The following is a 19,127-nucleotide window of genomic DNA, read 5'->3' as shown; positions in this document are numbered from 1 at the left end:
TCACATAAATGTGGTAGCCACTTCTATTTCCGCTTTCCAAATCTCAGCTAATGTCGTCCTATGGGCTAAGTTAACCAGGAACTATGCAGAGAGGGGAGTTCTGGGAAATTTTGTTCTAGCTTAGCAATATTGACACAGATCTACCACAATCTACGTCTTGTGGACTTCGCATCCATATATATATGGATATCTGTATCTATATATCTTTTCCTTCCTTTCCTTCTCCTTTCGAAACCATTCTTTACTTTTAAACAAAGACAGTAACAGAATCATGCTTACCTCAAACAGTGAAAACATGCCAAGCTTTCCACAAAAGAGGATAAAGTTTACTTGTCTTTCAATGGTTTTCATTCTTCTAGCTGAGACACATTCATTTTACCTTAGATATCCTGTAACTTAAATACTGAGATTAAAAGTTAACTCCTAGCAACACATTTTATGTTAGCTGGTAGTGGGATGAAAGAGGAAAAGAAAAATATTAGTTGGTACATAGAAAACTATTAGTATTATAATAAGGAAGAAATATTCATAACTGTTACAGACCTCATTTCTGCAACTGTCACTGGTATCTATAACTATCTTCTTCGCTACTATCAACAAATCAAATTCAGCCAGATAAATTTGAAGATCTAATTGGCTTTATTCAACGATTTAGGGACTGCTGTCATATCAGGGGCTGAGTTGTTCTCTGCTGTTGACTGGGCACCACTAGTGATTGTAGCTAGATTAGCCATGATGAGTGGAACCCATGTTGCTGAACCATACATAATCTGCAACCCTGCTTTAAAGTATGCTAAATCCAACATCTGAGACATCTTCTTGGAGTTGGTTTCTTTTAACTGCTTTGTTTTCCTTTTTAAAAATAGGTATTGAATGGGTCACATTTTTCTGTTTCTTTGCATGTTTAGTATTTTTTATTGTTTACTGGACACTTTGAATGATGCAATGTAGAGACTCTGGATTCTGATATCTTTCTCCAAAGAGTATCAACTTTTGTTCTACTTAAGCACTTTGATTACTGGCCAGTGACCTTGAACTTGTGTAGGACTGGATTAATGGTTTGTTTCTCAGTAGATCTGAGGAAAGTCCAAGGTGTTTCCCAAAGCCCTCTTTGGTGTGACTCAACGTCCAAACCCTGCTAATCTTGTCAGATCTTTGTTTTATCCTTTTTTAGGGAGGATCCAGAGTAGGCCTCACACTAGGTTGTGGTCTTTACTCCTTAAGCAGCCTTTCTGGGGTATCAACTGGATGCTCAGGGTGGTAAAGAGTCGTTAACAAAGCCTGAATTCCAATGTTGCCAGCAGAGACTTCTAAGATCTCTGTTCTGTTTTCCATCCCGTAGCATCTGTTGTCCGGTAAGCCTTGGTAGTAGCTCTCCACACATGAGCAGCCCAGCACTCAGCAAATGACTGTCAGGAGACCCAGTATGGATTTCTGAAAACTAGCCTGTAAACTGTCTTCTCCTTTCTGGTTCTCTGCAGATTCCAGTTGCTTCAGCTGTCCTCTGATATCTACCTTAGCTCCGTGTGAACACCATGCTCTGCTGCGATTCCAGCTTGCTATACCACCATCAGGTCATTTCCGCAGCCCTCTCTTAGGCAATCACAGTCTTGCACTGCCTCTGTCCAGTGTCTATAACAGGTGCTTCACATATTTTGTCTATTTTCATGGTTGTTTACAGCAAGAAGACTAAACTGGTGGCATTACTATACTATAGCTGTACGTGGAAGTCCTGGATTCTTTTCAGTGCCTTTAAAATTAAGGTTTAATCACACTCATTGCTGATGTCTAAATAATTTGAACACTGTTTTCCACATTTAAAAATGACCTGGTCCAAGGATTTTGTTTTTACTTTATTAACAAGTACAACTAAACCAATCTAGGCTTGCTGGATTCACTTTCAGCATGGTGACCCCACAGCACCACAAGGACATCTGGGCTGAGGATCCTGTTCTTTGGCTATATTCCAATGCTTTGACTATATGCCACTCCAAAGTATGCCAATTTGGCATAAGAAGTATTTTGAGCTAAAGGCATTTAGAAAACAGCAAGTACAATCATTCTGGTCACCAGAGACAGAAAGTCAAGGCCGAGAGAAATCCACACAAACAGACTTTGTTAAAATAACTCGTATCTTCCTTTAGTCTTCCTATGTGTTTTACTTTTCCATAATCACCTCTCTTTGTTCAACCTAGTATATAAATACTTAGGCCTAGCCACTTCTTTGGGTTTTCATTTTCCTATTGGAGCTCCCATGCACATGTGAAAATCTGGATGTTTTCCTCCTCTTAATCTGTCTTATGCCAATCTAATTCTCAGGCCCAGCTGGAGACCCTAAGAGGGTTGAGGTGAAGTTTGCCTCCCCTACAGACTCTCCTAGGACCACAAAAGAAAGGATTAGTAAAAGACTATCTGTAAGGGGCCAGAACTGGTCCTGGTAGAGGGGACTTGGTGTAGGCTTGGTAGACGTAATAGGAAATGCTAGAATTCCCAGAATCAGATGGGTGGAAGGGTGAGAGGCTACCTTAAAGGACAATGGCTGCCTGGGGAAGCCCAGAGAGACCAGCTGTCATATAACTGGGGACCAGTGAATAAATTTCTCCTTTGAATCCATCTCTTTCCTCCCCTTTCTTCTTCCTCCTCCCAGTTCTGCCGTTCTTCCCTTTGAGTCTTCCTTCCCATTTCTACCCTGCCTGTGTTTAGGCTACACCCGGGGCCTGGGTCTTCGTCCCACCAATGTCTCTCTCCATGTGTTTGGGTTTTTAATCTTTCTTCTACCAAGAACTCCTTTGGTGATCTGCTGAAACCTGCGCACCCTTCTCAGAATAATGAATTTTTTTATTAAAAAAATATATTTATGGGGGGCTTCCCTGGTGGCGCAGTGGTTAAGAATCCGCCTGCCAATGCAGAGGACACGGGTTCAAGCCCTGGTCCAGGAAGATCCCACATGACGCCGAGCAACCAAGCCTGTGCACCACAACTACTGAGCCTGCGCTCTAGAGCCCGTGAGCCACAACTACTGAAGTCCGTGCTCCACAACAAGAGAAGCCACCACATTGAGAAGCCCATGCACTGCAAAGAGTAGCCCCTGCTCACCACAACTAGAGAAAGCCCGCCAGCAGCAACAAAGACCCAACGCAGCCAAAAATAAATAAATAAAATAAATGAATTTTAAAATATATGTATATATATTTATGGAACATCTCCTATTTATATCCACTATTCTAGGCCCTGGGGTGAGAATAATGAATTTTAATACGTTGAATCAAATACAATTTTCTTTGTGAGGCTTCCCCAGTCTGATAGAATGAGCAGGAAGGCTGAGCTTACACAATCAACCTCCCATGCCTCGACCCAAGATGACCCTAGAGTTGAGGTGGTGAAAAATAAGAGATCTTGGGTTCCACCGGTCTCAGAGGAATTAAAACTACTGGACATCATTATTCTATACTAACCAAACTGAGACAAAGTAGTGGTTCCTGGGACAGAGTTCCAAGGAGAAGGACCACGCGCCCTCTCGTGGCCACTGCGGGGAGCAGTACAGCCCTGCAACTGCGGATACTAATCCAAAGAAAACCAAATAAAACGCACTGGAAGCTGGGCTGTGCTCAAGACTTTGAAATTAGAAGTCGTGCACGCTACAAACTGAGCTAGCAGGAAGACGAAAAGCCGTGAGCTTCTCTTCTCCCTACCAGCTTGGTATCAGTTGCCCAAATGGAAAATGTCTGCGCCAAGACTGAAGGCAACCACGGCGAGTTGCTGATGAGGAAATAGGTTTGTAGAGAGTTTAATGGATTTCCTCCGGCCCAGGGCTCATCGGGAGTAAGTCACGGACCAGGCCTACGATCGTCCTACTTCCGACTTCAAGGAGGAAGCGGGGTAGTGGGTAGAAACTGCTGCGCAGAGGTGGGGTCGGGTTGAGGGAGCGACTCCGCCCTCCTCTGGGGCTTTTACAACGGCCTCTCCCTGTGCTCATTACCGCCCAGATGGAACCCCAGACTTCAATGGAAAGGACGTCCAGGATAAAAGGGTCTTTTCCAATTCATCCCAAGAGGTCCCACCGAGGCTTACCGGACCCACCTCCTTAGTCCTGTTACTGGAATTTTCTAACTTTCCACGACAATCGTGAATGCTTTTCTCCAAGGTCTTCAGTCACAAGGGAGAATTCAGGCAGCGCCAAGTGCACTTTCGGTGCTTCAGCCCCACGCATCCTCCACCTCTTCTGTGGGGCTGTTGGGGAAATAAGAAATCGAGACTCAAAGGAGCACGCATGTTGACCAATTGAGTATTAGCTAAGTTTATTATTGAGGAAAAAAAAAAAAACTCAGAGTGCATGCTTGCAGGTAGCCCGCACATGACTACAAAGCTATTGTGGACTTCCAGCTCTATTTATGTGGGATTAATGCTACAGTTGCCATCATCCTACCTTTAGTAAACAGTCGGCATTACTCAATCTGATCCAGGAATGAGATTAAGCTTACTCAGACGTTCTGTTCTTCAGAATTTTTATCAGTATCTCTCTACGGTTGCTTCTGACAGTGCATCTACCTGACAGTACAAGTGGTTGGATAACATTCTTCAGCATTCCTCCGCAAGGCACAGGGCGCAGGGGAAGGGGGAGAGGAGGCGCGCAGCCGACTCCCAGCCTCGGAGGGCTGGGGCGGAGTCGGAGTCCTGTCTCACCCTCCAGCGGTGAGCAGGGGATTGTGCGCCCCCTACCGCGCGGGGCCGGGGGCGCCTCGCCACCTGCTCCGAGGTCTGGACTCCGGTGACATCTCACGACGTTGCAGTCTTTAACCAAGCATTTCAAAGAGGAACCTCAGTCATTCCGATTCGAGAGCATCCAACAGTACACAATCATGGTCAGCGCGGTGGCCGACAAAGAGGAGGCGGGGGAGGGTAATCAAAGTTATTTAACGAAAATAGGCATTTTCCGTTTTCTTTTCGCCTTTTTCTTCAGTGGCCAGAGCACTAGCTCGCTCTGTCCCCGTCCCTCACTGGGCTGCCTCCATTCCCACTCGCTTTCTTCTTCTCTTCTTCAGTTTTCCCTATTCAACCCCTCAGGACGGACGACCCCAGACCGAGGCTGAGTCGCAGTTCAGGGTGGGGAACTCAGCTCGGTCCCGGGGCGCACGTGTCTAAAGTCAAGACTTCTGCTTTGTTCTCAGTCAGCTCCGGGAATAAAAGCGCCTCCGGCTTTGAGAAACCTTTCCAGCCTTCCGTTTCCGGAGTTACTCGTAGGCCTAAAAGCTTAAAGCACACACTGGAATTCTTGGTTGCCTAGGACCCTGCGGCAGAATGCATCCTTCACCGGGCATTTATTGAGTGCCTACTAGGTGCGATGCCCTGCCCTGGAGGGCGGGCTGCATCGCGAGCAGTTCTGAGGTCTTGCCGGTCGGAGTCCACATCTAGAGAGAGGCGCAGAACGTGGGCAGCGCAGTGGGGGCACAGCTGGTTCGTGTCCTTCGCATGCGCGCCCACAGGGTCAAGTGGGGACTCACGGCGAGCGAAGCTAAGAATAGTAACGTGGACTTCAGCCCGAGAGGCTGCGGTCGTCACCTGGAGCCGGGCGGCTGTTGAGGCGGGGAGCAGGTGGGAAGGCCACAGATCTGGCGTTCGGCAGTCAGAGTCCCCTAGCTGAGTCCCAAACGTTCTATCGATGTCCAAACGTGCCCGATGACACCAACTCTTGGCTTCAGTGTCTCCCGCGCGCACCTTCGGCTTCCGGAATATGAGAATCTAAGGATGTCCCCAGCCAGAGGTTGAAAAGCAATTTCTTGAATCAGGAAACGAGTTATGAGGAACGCGCTTTCACGTCTCTGTGGCGCAATCGGTTAGCGCGTTCGGCTGTTAACCGAAAGGTTGGTGGTTCAAGCCCACCCAGGGACGTCAACTTTTGCTTCATCGAAGTCCTTGCTAGCTACTTGCAACTTTAGGTTATCTGTTCGCCACCTCTCACAGTTCTGGAGGCTGTAAAGTCCAAGATCAAGGTGCTGAAAGATTCAGTTCTTGTTGAGGGTCTCCTCCCCAGCTTGCAGAAGACCTCCTTGTCACTGTATCCTCACATGGCAGAGAAAGGAAACTCTGGTGTCTCTTCTGTTTTTATAAGTACTAATCCCAGCATGGGGGCTTCATCTTCATGAACTCATTTAAACCTAATTACCTCCCAAAGGCTCCACCTCCTAATACCATTACATTGGGGAGTTAGAGCTTCAACATAGGAATTTGGGAGGGACAACAGCATTCAGTGTGGAATAGGTGGTAACACAGAGAGACATTCCTCAAGTGTCTAAAATGCCTTTATGGTGACCAGATTGCACAGACTTAACAGTCACATGAAGGTGGGAGAGAACTTGTCCAGCAGTTCTTTTCTTCCTGGAGGCACTGTGTGTGTGTGTGTGTGTGTGGTGTGTGTCTGTGGATAGAAAAATCAAGGGATTATAGAAAGGTACATACATTGAGAAAATTCTCACCTCCACTACTCAAGCTCCCAGTTCCCAAAGGCCAATCAATACCAACATGCTGGTTTTTAATAAACAATTTTATTTTCAATAAAGTCAACAGGCATGACTTTATTATTTTTATAACAAACTAGTCACCTACTTTATAAGTATATATTAAAAACCTCAGACAAACCAAGCTGTAACTCAGACTTGACTGTAGGATGCTGAAGCCACAAGGCAGGCCATTAACCACACTCACAGCCTTTCCTCTGGAAGCTTGGGCAAGTAACAGTCTCTGTGAACTTCTTAAAGCATCATGATCCAGAGGTTCCGAAGGATTTTCTTTTGCTTCTTTCTTCCCTTGTCTGCTTGTCTGATCTGAGCTAGAAGTTCACAGATATTAATCCAACAAACAAAACTGAAAAGAAAAAAACTAAAACCCCTGCATTTTGAAATTTCAGTCACATTATCAGCATTTTTGTGGAAAAGAGACTCTAGCTATGGTATGAAAAACATATACCAGTTATAGAACTTTGCTTTAATGAAGTTGGAAAGCTCTGACAAGAAAATAAGATTCTGACAAACAATGATTGGAAGAAAATTTAACCTAGGGTTTATAATGATCAGAGGGAAAAAAGATGGAATCAAATACATACATACATATCTCCAGTCCAGATATCATACAGGTCTAAAGACAACAAACAGATGTCAAATAAATGAAAGAATTCAGGAAATACAAAACCTTTTTTAAAAAACCTATTTGACACTAAAATGCACCTAATGAGATGCTTTCACAATAAAAATCTCAGGTATAGAACTATGCAACACAAACCATGAACCCTAATGGAAACTATGCACTTTAGTTAATAATAATGAATCAATATTGGTTCATCAATTGTAACAAATGTACCACACCAATGCAAGATGTTAATAACAGGGGAAGCAGTGTGGGTGGAGGAGAGGGAGGATATGGGATTTTTTTTTTTTTAATCTCAAGAATGAAAATTTCTGGGTATTCTGCGTTTGTCCCTCCAGATACATTCTCATCATTTTCCACCCTATTATATGCCCCAGAAAGTTAATCTTTTTGAACTGTGAAAAAGGGCTCCTCTGCCCACTGGCTTCTTGCTGGCTACAGCCAGTGGGATTCACTGACTGGGAATGGGAGTGTAGGAGGAATATGAGGTCAGGGTAATTACTTCCTGAAGGTTGGCAGTGGTTGTGTTCTCCGCCATCTCCCAAGACCACAGTTATTGTTTAGTGGCACTCTACTACAGTTACAGCCTTACCTACAACTATCACTTTCCCAGGTTCCAGGAGCACCTCTCTCCCCTTGCCCAATCAGGCCTAGTAATTGCTCTCCACTGTTGCTAGGCCTGTGATGTCACACCATCTGTTTAGTGGCTACATCCCCCTCTTAGAGCCCAGGGTTCCTGAGTTGGGAGGTCCCAGGAAACCCTCTCAATCCTCAGCAGGTCTGGGTTTCAGAGATCCTCGGGGAATGTGCCACAAAGTTATCTGGGAGCTCACTGCATCTCTGTTCAGCTCATAAGCAGAAGAATAATTACACCTTTCTTCCTTCAAAAAATACCCCTAATAAAATTTTTAGTCTTGTAGGGAAAATCCTTTCTAAGCATGACAAAACTCAAAATCCCTAAGGAAAAAGATTAATACATTTAGCTACATAAAAAGTTTAAGAATTTGTTTAGCAAAAAATCAATCAATCAATCAGTCAATCAATCAATCAAGCACTCAATATCTGGCAAAGCCAAGGCCTGAGTGATTCAGCTTGTAAAGCTATAACAAGTCACTTTTAGATTCAGAAGGTTTATTACTTACATAGACAGCAAAGGGAAGAGTAGTTGAAGGTATAGACTTCCTGGGCCCTCATCCCACACATCCGAAGGGATGACACTGAAACAAAAGGGGTCAGTGACTACAATGCAAGTTGTGGGATACCTGTTATTGAGGAGCCAATTCTAGAATGCAGCTAAGTAGTTTTACAGTCTGCAGCTGTCCCCAGGGAAGGGATAAGGAGGTGAGCAGAATGCCTCATATGTGATTAAAACCTGAAGGGCAATGAGAAACTCTCCCAGGGTAGACAGGGAGGGGAATGGAAGCTGTCTCCTGGCACTCTTCACAAGCCTCCCATCCTCTCTTGCTTTGGGACAATCACAAGGTGATCTGCCTTGTGGTAAGATTCAGAATAGTTTCAGTTCAAGCCTTGGCCGGTGTGGCCTGTGCAAATACATACAAGGTCACCTGGGTGCCACAGCTGAGCCATTCCCCTACAAAATTCAAAAGACAACAAATTGGTAAAATACTTGAAAAACTACAACATAGAAAAAGCCTTTTTTATTTAGTATTTATTTTTATCAAGCTTATATATGCACATAGTTTAGAGAGTCAAACTCATAAACTCGGTAATGAAAATCAACAGGCCCCTGAAACTCTCCCCCATTTCCTACTCCCTAGAAGTAACTTCTTTAAATTCTTTTAATCAGTGATTTGTTATTCACCTCTGTCTCTGTAAACAAATATTGTTAATTCTTGATTTTCTAGCTTTAGGCACTTTATCTCTCTTTTACATACTCCCCCTACACTTACCACTTCACACACACACACACACACACACACATACACATACATTTCCCACTCCTCCATCTTCCCAATTGTGATGGCTAATTTTATATGTGAACCTGGCTAGGCCATGGTACCCAGATATTTGGTCAAACATCAGTCTAGATGTTTCTGGGAAGGTATTTTTTAGATGAGATTAACATTAAATCAGTAGACTCCGAGTAAAGCAGATTACCCTCCATAATGTGAGTGGGCCTCATCCAATCCATTGAAGGCCTTAAGAGAAAAAGACTGAGGTCCCCAGAGGAAGGGGGAGTTCTGCCTCCAGACTCTGCTTTCAGATTAGAGTTATAAAATCCGTTCTTCCCTGGCTATCCAACCTGTTGGCCTACCCTGAAGATTTTAGATTTACCAACCTCCACAATAACATGAGTCCATTCCTTAAACTAAATCTCTATATACATACGTGTGTATCTTCTATTGGTTCTGTTCTTCTGGGGAACCCTAATACATCAATATACTTATATCTTAATTTTGATGAGATCAATGATTATTATTTTTAATATATAAACTATTAACAGAGAAGCCACATAATTTAATGTGATCACTTTTTGAATATAATCTTCCCTTGGCAGTAACAATTATGTTACTTTTCCATTTGCTTAGTTTTCCATGTATTTATTACTGGATTATAACCAATTTCTGTAAATCTCCCCTCAAGAGCTTCCTCATCCTTTTTTACAGCTAGCTGAACTATATTTCATTGTATGGTTGTACTGTCATTTATTTAGTCACCCCCATAACTGATGGACATTTAGAGAGTTTACAATCTTTTGCTTAATAAAAAGTGCTCCGTGAATAACTTTGCATACACTTAATTTCACATAAGTATAGGAATATTGTAGGATAAACTTCTAAATGTGGATTGCTGAAGTTTAAAAAAAGTTTAAATTTTTGATAGATATTGTTCAAAACACCCTGTAGAACTTAAACCAATTTACCCTCTCTTTAACAATATTTATTAACTCTCCAACATATTAAACTTAAAAAAATTTACCATATTATAGTTGAAAATATTATCTCAACTTAGTTTTAAATTGCACTACTTTCATTAATAGCAATGTTGAGTGTTAAGTATCTTTTCATATGGGCAACAGCCTTTTATATTTTCTATTCTTTATATGTTTGCTACTTTTTATGGGTTATTGGTTTACTTCTTATTGGCTAATAGTTCTGTAAATATTAGGGAAATTAGCCTTTTGTACATGATGTATGTTCGAAGAATGTAGATGTCTAGCATGGTATGGTAAATTTGGTGCCTCCACAGGAAGGGAAGAGAACCAGAAGAGAAGTTTGTTATACTCACAGGTCCCAGAGGGGGTCACTGCGGGCGTGCGCAGGGCCACACATGAGTCCAACTGGCAGTGTGTTCAGTTGAACAGGTGGGGATTAGTGAGAGCCAGGACCTGTGGGCCAAAGCCTTCACTGGGGTCCTGAGTGGGGTCTAAGGAAAGCAAACCAAGTCGGGGAAAGAGAGGAAGGAAAGAGGAGGAGGAGGAGGAAGTGGGGGGGAGAGGGGCAGGGGTCGGAGAGAAGAGGATGGAGGAGGGGAAAGTTAGAGTCTAGGGGTTGGGTTGCTTATCAGGGGGTTTCAGCTGTTTTTGAGTGTGCATTCACAATTAGGGCTGTGAGAAGGATGTTGATACACCAAAGCGTTAACTCAAAATGGATGATTTTTAACACAATCTGAGTTGCAAATACTTCCCCAAATTGTCATTTGTCTTTGGACTTTGCTTATGCAGATTCCATTTGGTTTATATAATCAAACTCATCAATATTTTCTCTCAGGACTTCTGAGTTTGTGTCATAGTTAGAACAGGCTTTTCCACACACACACACCCCCAAGATAATAAAATAATTGTTTCATGTTTCTACAAGAACTTTTATGTTCCTTTTCATTATTATTTAAATCTTCGATCAATTTGGAATTTACCCTTATGTAAAGGGTATGATATTCATTGACCATTATTTTTTTCCCAGACAGCTACCTAGTTATTAAAACATTGTTCATTAGAATTATTGACTTGAGTCCCTCTTTCTAATGTATTACATTTCTTTATGTATTTTGGTCCATTTCTGGACTCTGTGCTGTCCCATTGATTGTTGTTTACCCATACACGATATTTTACTGCTTTAATCATTATAATTTATGTCATTTTAATATTTCATAGGGTTAATCCTTCCTTATTGTTCTTTTAAAAAAAGAATTTCCTGAGTATTACTGCTTATTTTTCCATTTAAACTTTAGAATTATATTGTGCAGTTTGAATAAAAAAGAAAAATATTTTTGATATTTTAATGAAAACTATGTTAAATTCTTTGACATGTATACAGTGATGTGTATAAAATTGACGACTGATTTTTTTAAAAAACTATGTTAAATTCAGACACCAAGTTAAAGAGAGGTGTTATCTTTATGACGTTGAGTTTCCTACCCAAGAACATGGTACATCTTAGTTGACAGGAAAGGAAGTTGCCCTAATGCAGTGGTTCCTGAACTTGAGCATTTATTCACATCACCTGCAGAGCTTAAGTCTCAGATTGTTGGGTCCACCTCCAGAGTTTCTGAATCTGTAGGTCTGAGGTAGGGCTTGAGAATTTGCGTTTCTCAAAAGTTTCCAGGTGATGCTGGTGATGTTTGTCCCGGCACAACACCTTGAGGATAATCGGCTAGTGTCTTGATGATTTTGGAGATGGTTGGCGGGATATATAAAGGAGACTAAAGCACATTTACAAACTTAAAAAAAAAAAAAAGTAGGACTGGTAAATGATCCTTAGGGAGATGTGGGAAAGACCTGTATGAGGAGTTAAAAGCGAGTGTCCGCGTTGTGGTTGAGAAGCCTGATGACTGGGGACAAACTCGGCTTCCACTCACTTTGAAAACCCACTTTACTCACACCACTCATCCCAACACTGAATGAGAGATTTAGCAGGAGCAAATATCAGGCAAACAACTTCAGGCCTTCGGGGTAGGACAAAGTTCTCCGGTCGGTCAATAGCTAACTCGAAACGCTTGGGCGCAGCACTCCAGAGAGTCCGCCTACATCCATCTGATGAGACTGCGCTGCAATCTCCCCACTGCCAGCTCCGGGCCGTCGTCCTTGCTCCTCCTCACTCCTCTTCCTATCGTACTTCCCCCTTTCTTTGCTCTTCCGCGTCCCTCTTCCTCAGCTCCTTTTCCAGCGCCCTCTCCTCTTTTTCGTTTCGAGATCTTCCTAAACTAGTTGTATTTTACAGCTCTTTGAGGCTGATGAACGCTTCAAAACCTAAAAAGCAAAGGCACGCTCCTTAGCACCTAATGGAGAACATTTTAACTACTTAAGAAGGCCCTTCAACACCTCATCCAAAATTTCCCACTGACGAGAAGAGAACGAAAGTGGTTCCGTTTGGTCATGTCCTAAGATGTCTTCTCAGTGGAGCAGAGTCGAGGCAGCACGAAGGGGGAGCCCCGCGGGTCCCGGACTCGGCCCTCGGAGGAGCCTGGGTTCGGGCAGCTGTGGATCTGTGACCCCTGGTCTCAACCTGAGATGCTGGGATCGGTAGCCCGGATTCCTCTTCTGTGCTAAATTTGGGGCGAGTAGAGGCGATTTCTGGAACAATTTACCGAAGTTTAAAACAACAGTGACCATAATGGCTATTTAGAAGCTGCTGGTTCAGTTGGTAGCTAACAAGAGAAGATTCAATAAAACAGAGGTAGGCGAGGAAAAAGAACGCCGCCCAACGTGGGGCTCGAACCCACGACCCTGAGATTAAGAGTCTCATGCTCTACCGACTGAGCTAGCCGGGCGCTGCTTCGCGAGGCTTCTTATAGAAATATAATTTCTTTCGAGGGACAGCTTGCACGGTCAAAGATACACACAGCTTAGTTTGAAAGAGTTCTCGGGCTCTAGGATTTTAAACGCAGTAGTAGCTTCTTGTCACCGAGAAACTCCAGGCTCCGAGAGTGATGAGACTGCACGGGGCTAGACGGGCTTGCAGAGGACGCGGGAATCACGAGTCCTGAAACCTCGACGTTTCTTCAAATTCCTTTAGACAGGTTTTGAGAACTTTTGGACAGCAAATTCTTTTGGAGAACCCGGTTTCTGGGACCCGGAATCCAGAAGAGGAGGCGAAAAAGCGCGAGGGAATAGGGATGAGAGGCTCAAACTGCCGCGAGAAGTAGGAGGGGCGCGGGGACTTGTGCTCCCGGGACCTTGGTGCTGCAGCCTCGTTCTTCCTTCTTCTCGGTCCGAAACCCTTTCCCTCGCTAAACCGTGACCACCAGGGCTTGGGGTGGGGGTGAGGCTGAAGGACGCGTCAGTCGGAATTTAGGTCCAATTGACTATTCATTTGGGGCACGATTTTGTTTTTAAATACTAAAATTTTGTGGGACCTGAAGGTCCCACTGAGATTTAAAGTTGGATGGGATTTAGAGCCTCAGGCGTGGGCGCTCGCGGGAGATTTCACTTCACTCTCCAAAACGTTCATTTCTCCAACCTCTGGAAGAGGCGCTGAGTTCCGGAGTCACCAGCGAAGGGCTCTCTCCTCTGCTCAGGTGAAGGTAGGCCTTGCTTGCTGCTCCGAGGCGCTCCACACCGCCCTGAAGCGGCTCTGCCAGGGCTGGTTAGATTCGCTTAGGTGGGCGAGCCGCGGAGTGAGCTGAGTGGAGACAGTTATTTATCTAATTCGTAGACTGCACTTCTGCCATGCAGCCTTGAGCAAAGGCAGATTACAAGCTTTTTTTAACCCTTAAAAGGTTCCAAAAGGGGGATCCACCAAGGTGAATTACAAAGGTATGCCGTGGCTCGGATTCGAACCGAGGTTGCTGCGGCCACAACGCAGAGTACTAACCACTATACGATCACGGCGCGCCACCTTGGAGGTGGCGCCCTGAGGGTGGATTTAATGTCTTTTGAAACAGGATTGTCTAAGTGGTGCTGCAGCTTTCTTTGCTCAGTTCGCGTGATTCGCCTAGGTTAAAATCCCAAACGTTTCCACCCACAACCTCGAAGCCCTGACACCCGAATCTGGGTCTCAGAATCCCGCCATGCCCGCGCCATCATCACCCCCTCCGCTGGACGGAGGCGCGCCCAGTCCTGACGAGGTCTGAGAGTGTCGCCTGCAGCTCGGGGAGGGCGTCCCCAGTCGCCCTCCTCAAGCCGTTTCTCTCTTTCCCCTCCAAATAATCAAGCCGCCCCCCCAGGCAACCCGAGGATTTTCCTATTTACATCTCCACCTTGTACCCTGGAGTTGAGGTTTCTGTCGCCCGAATGTTGGAACCGGCAGAGAAGCGAAGCTGGTGAGCTGCTAAACGGCGTGAGGTTCCCCTTTATTATTTTTCTTGCTTCCCTCATTGCTCCTTGGCGCGCTCTCTCAGGAACTTCGGAGTCTTGGGCTGACTTCCTTATTCTGACTCTTTAGTAAATCTAAGTCGCCTCCGAGTATTCAGAAAAACATATCCGATCAGCCTCCATTTCTGACATTCCCTAAAGACCCCCAAAAGGAGAATTATCGTAAACTGGTGCGAAGCAAGAGGCCAAACGCAGCAGATGGGCTTGCCTTGATAGCTGCAAAAAGTCTGGAGGTTCGCTCACGGTAGAGTCTCCCAGAAGGCTCAGAGTTTGAGGACGGACGTCCGGGTGGTCAAAGGCTCTTCTTTCTCCCCCTATTTGCTCTACTCGAGCTTCCAGAGAAAAAGAGAAACCAGTAGTGCGTTGGCCGGGAATCGAACCCGGGTCAACTGCTTGGAAGGCAGCTATGCTCACCACTATACCACCAACGCCCACGAACTACCGCTACGGTTTGTGTCCTTATGAATAACTCGTCATGGTTTGCTCTGACCAATGTCTTTCATATTTAGGGATTCGTGTTAACAGAAATATCCAACACAAAGCCAAAGGACGAAGAGGAAAAGAAGATCTCTAGGATTGTTTTTTTCTAGGATTTTACCTATGACTATATTGATAATTTTGTGGTCGTTTTTTTAGTCGTTTCAGAGGTTTAGGGAAGGAAAATCAATTCTACTTTATTGTCTTTTGAAGGGAGCCTCTGAAATCAAGCGGACGAGTTAAGGCCTTAATGCGAGTGTTATCTCTGTACACATATCGTTACGCATTTGAGAGTACTTCCTCAGCACAAATGCATAAAGGTAAAGTTGCCATTGAAAAGATACCCACATTTTAAAGCTTTGAATACATATTGCCAAATTGCTGTGTGGAGCGATATCACCAATTTTCACTTTTCAATGAGTATTACCAAATTACCTCAGGCAACTAGATAACGTCATTCTTTTTATCTTTACGAAAGTGCAACATAAAAATTTGGAGTCTCATTTTAACTTGCATTTATTGTATTACTATTGAGGTTGATCATTTTTCATAAACTTACTAATTATTTGTATTAGTTTTGAGACTTACTAAATCATACGCTTCGTCGATTTTTGCTCTTGGGTATTTATATTATATGTATATAACATATTAGTTTGGCATCTGTCTTTTAATTTTATTTATAGGATTTTCAGATGGGCAGTTTTCTGTTTTTATGTAGTCTAACTTATCAGTTTTATCCTTTATGATTTCTGTGTTTGCTTTTACCGTGAAAAAGTCTTCTCCAGCCCAATAAGATAATTATCCACCCATTTTTTTTATTGTTTCAATTCTTACATTTAATTATTTAACCCATCTAATATATGATATGAGGTGGTAATTCCACTTCTATGAATTTATCCTAAAGCAATACCTAAGGATATACAAAGATGTATTCACACAGATGTTCATCAAAGTGTTATTTGTAAAACCAAAATTTTAGGGGGAAAAAACCTAAAAGTCCAGAAATACGATTGATTAAAACCATTTTGATGAAAACCCACTTTTTTTTTTTTTTTTATATATTGTACATTGCTGGTGGGAGTATAAATTGGCAGGACCTCTACGGAGGGCATATGGCACTACCCATCCACAAATGCACATGTCTTTTGAACCAGCATTTTAATTCTTGGACATTTATTCTACATACGTACAAAATAACATATGTAGAATATTATTTTTATGGCCGCAAAGGATTAGAATAACCTAAGTGTCATCAATAGGAAGCTGGTTTGATTAATTATGGAATATCAATACAATGGAATACTATGTGTCATAGAAAAGAATGAGGAAGCTCTTCATTTGTAATCTGCAACTATTTCTAAAATACATTAAGTGAAAAAGGCAAAGTGCAGAAAAGTGTGTATAGATTGCTATCATTTGTGCAAGGGAGGGGAACGTACTTAAATATATACGTATGTATGCATGTACTTGTATTTACAAACTATTTATATTTTATATTTACAACATACTTATATTACAATATAATTACGAAACTTACTACTGGCTGCCTTATTAAAAGAAAACTAGACGGCAGTGGTGAAAAGTAGGTTTATCAGTTATGCCTTTTTGGATATTTGAATCCTAAACCATGTAAATATATTACCTTTACAAAAATTAAATAATTAAATTGAAAGAAAATATCATGTTGCTGAAGTGTATTTATTTCTACTGGAAAGTGTTAGAAATATATTAACTTTAAAAATAGCTGGTAAAAACGTAAAATAGATAGCTAGTGGGAAGCAGACTCATAACACAGGGAGATCAGCTCGGTGCTTTGTGACCGCCTAGAGGGGTGGGATAGGGAGGGTGGGAGGGAGGGAGACGCAAGAGGGAAGAGATATGGGGACATATGTATATGTATAACTGATTCACTTTGTTATAAAGCAGAAACTAACACACCATTGTAAGGTAATTATACTCTAATAAAGATGTTAAAAAAAAAACCTGGTAATTAAATAGTATGTACAGCATTATTCCATTTTCTGTTTCAAAAACTGGATAATAGCTACCGGTGGTTGGTAGAATGGTAAGCGATTTTTTTCTTTATGTTTTCCTGCATTTCCTGTATTTCAGCTAAGGTCACCCATGTGGCAACTGAGTAGAAGAAACAAAATTAATCATTAAAAGTGTTCTATAGGAACTGTCATTAAAAATATTATATTTTGTAGGAAGAGAAAAATCACTTTTTCCCTGACCGGGAATCGAACCCGGGCCGCGGCGGTGAGAGCGCCGAATCCTAACCACTAGACCACCAGGGAAGGTGGTAAAAGCTTTCGACAGAGAATGTATGAGGCTAATTCAACGTGTGTCTCCACCCTTTTTGTGACGCATATCGTTTCAACCACCTAGATTTTGAGATTCTTGACTACTGGGCCTTCCCCACGTCGAAACTACCTTTTCCTCGTATTTCTTTTTCGGAGTAGAAAACCCTTGCGAGAACTCCTCTGCATGGCTCCCAGAGCTGAGGGAGGATCGTGTACACACGATCGCAGTTCCCAAGACCAGAGACAAATGTCTGGAGAAAAGATAGAAGGACAAATAGGAAACTCTCAGCTTCCTGTAGTTGCAGTGATTTCCTGAATTGGGATCAGCAGAAAAATAAAGGTCTCCAACTGGGCTTTGCCAAATTAACTAGGAACTTTTCCTTAAGGAATATAAAGGTTGTCGTGTAAGTAACTCTAGGAGATCCTGGTCCTATAGCAGCTTTTTTTTTTTTTTTTTTCCATCTCGTGTGAATTTAGGCCAAACTGTTGGCCAAAACGAATATTACAGACAAATGAAAGTGACTCAGCCTACGGGTGCTTGGTGGTCAGCAGGATCTGAGCATAACTCGCTGGTGGGAGACTAAGAGAAAGAGTTTTGGAGCTTCAAAATTTTCAAATATGAAGAAGGAAGAGAGGGAGTGAGGAGAAAGAAAAGAAAACTGGGGTGCATACCTAGACTAAAGGAACCTTGAAAGCCATACCCATCAATGTCTGCAAATTAGCTTTATATAAGACAGAAAAGAAAGCAAATATGGCAAAATGTTAACAATGAATCTAGGTGAAGGGTAATTGAATGTTCAATATTTTATTCTTTTAACTTCTCTGTAGGTTTGAAATTTTTCAAAATAAAAATTTGAGAAAACCGAAACTGAAACAAACCATCAAAAGCCTCCCCTCAGGCCTTTTTTGGTCAGATGACTGCAGTGTGATTAATTCTCTGCACATGAGTTCAAATATAAATTTTAAAAAGCCACCCCCATGCACTAACATCAGAAAACACCTTTGATAATAAGTGAAAAAGAGAATTAAAAAATTGATTCATATATGTGTACATATCAGCAGGGCCTGATAGAAAAAATGAGTGATAGGATATGTGGTGTTTCTGGGGTTTTTGTTGCTTTGTTTTGCTTTCAAAGTATCAATGTTAAAATGTTGTTTAAAGGAAGTATTAATCCTCCAGTCATCCAATCTCCACCTTCCTAGGGAGAAGAGTAACTAAATGCTAGACATTTATTTTCACAAAACCCAAGTAATCCTGGTGTCATATGTCACCAAGGAGCCTAACAAAGCCCACTTCCTTTTACTCCAGCTCTATTCCCACTGGGCAGCTACCTGTACTCAAAGGCTGATAAAGAGTATCTAACCCTCAGAACAAAATCTTGGGATTGTATCCGGGGTGGGTACAAGGTAATAGATTTTATTTCCCTATGTCACAAAGGAAATCAGCCTTCTTATGTTTTGGTGAACAGTCCATTTTCATCAGCTGTTCTGCCACCTGCCGGTAATTTTCGGTAACATGAGAAACTAGGAAGTATCAATAGTATTAGCTCCTGGAGCTAGCCATGTTTCTCAGCATCAAAGCACCAGGAGAAATCTCATCATTCAGAACAGGATTAAGCCTCCTCCTCTTCCTAGCACCACACACCTAAGGATGGATGAGGGGGGAGTGCAGTTCATTTACTTCATTCCATGTTCTATTTTCTTTTTTCCTTTTTGCAAACGTTTACAGATTATGTGCCAGACTAGGTATTGAAGATACAAAAATATACTTAAAAAACTCACAGTCTAGAGGAAAACCAAATAAATAACTGAATAAAAGAGAAAGGATTGGAGAAGATTGAGTAGATGTACTTTTCCTATTCTGCCTGCTAATACAACTAAAAACCCTGGACATTGCTTATAGAACAAACATAAGAGACTCTGAAAGATGGAGA

General features: G+C 42.6%; 1 long non-coding RNA gene and 4 other non-coding genes across 5 annotated transcripts; 1 reads left to right on the top strand and 4 right to left on the bottom strand.

Annotated features, from left to right (window-relative positions):
• Window positions 1–620: 620 nt before the first annotated feature.
• On the bottom strand, window positions 621–6,149 carry LOC132370001 (uncharacterized). The gene is made up of 2 exons (XR_009504506.1): window positions 4,427–6,149; window positions 621–4,230 (listed from the first exon to the last, which is right to left on the bottom strand). It is a non-coding gene; the product is annotated as an uncharacterized LOC132370001 (long non-coding RNA).
• TRNAN-GUU (transfer RNA asparagine (anticodon GUU)) lies at window positions 5,816–5,889 on the top strand. Its single transcript has one exon. It is a non-coding gene; the product is annotated as a tRNA-Asn (tRNA).
• Window positions 6,150–12,797: 6,648 nt separating the features above from the next.
• On the bottom strand, window positions 12,798–12,870 carry TRNAK-CUU (transfer RNA lysine (anticodon CUU)). The gene has a single exon. It is a non-coding gene; the product is annotated as a tRNA-Lys (tRNA).
• A 1,902-nt stretch (window positions 12,871–14,772) lies between these two features.
• TRNAG-UCC (transfer RNA glycine (anticodon UCC)) lies at window positions 14,773–14,844 on the bottom strand. The gene has a single exon. It is a non-coding gene; the product is annotated as a tRNA-Gly (tRNA).
• Window positions 14,845–17,115: 2,271 nt separating this feature from the next.
• TRNAE-CUC (transfer RNA glutamic acid (anticodon CUC)) lies at window positions 17,116–17,187 on the bottom strand. Its single transcript has one exon. It is a non-coding gene; the product is annotated as a tRNA-Glu (tRNA).
• Window positions 17,188–19,127: the final 1,940 nt, after the last annotated feature.

The sequence above is a fragment of the Balaenoptera ricei genome, chromosome 1 (genome assembly GCF_028023285.1).
Source record: "Balaenoptera ricei isolate mBalRic1 chromosome 1, mBalRic1.hap2, whole genome shotgun sequence".
Classification (NCBI taxonomy): domain Eukaryota; kingdom Metazoa; phylum Chordata; class Mammalia; order Artiodactyla; family Balaenopteridae; genus Balaenoptera; species Balaenoptera ricei.
Note: the sequence above shows the minus strand (reverse complement) of the source record. Positions and strands in the feature narration are given on the sequence as shown.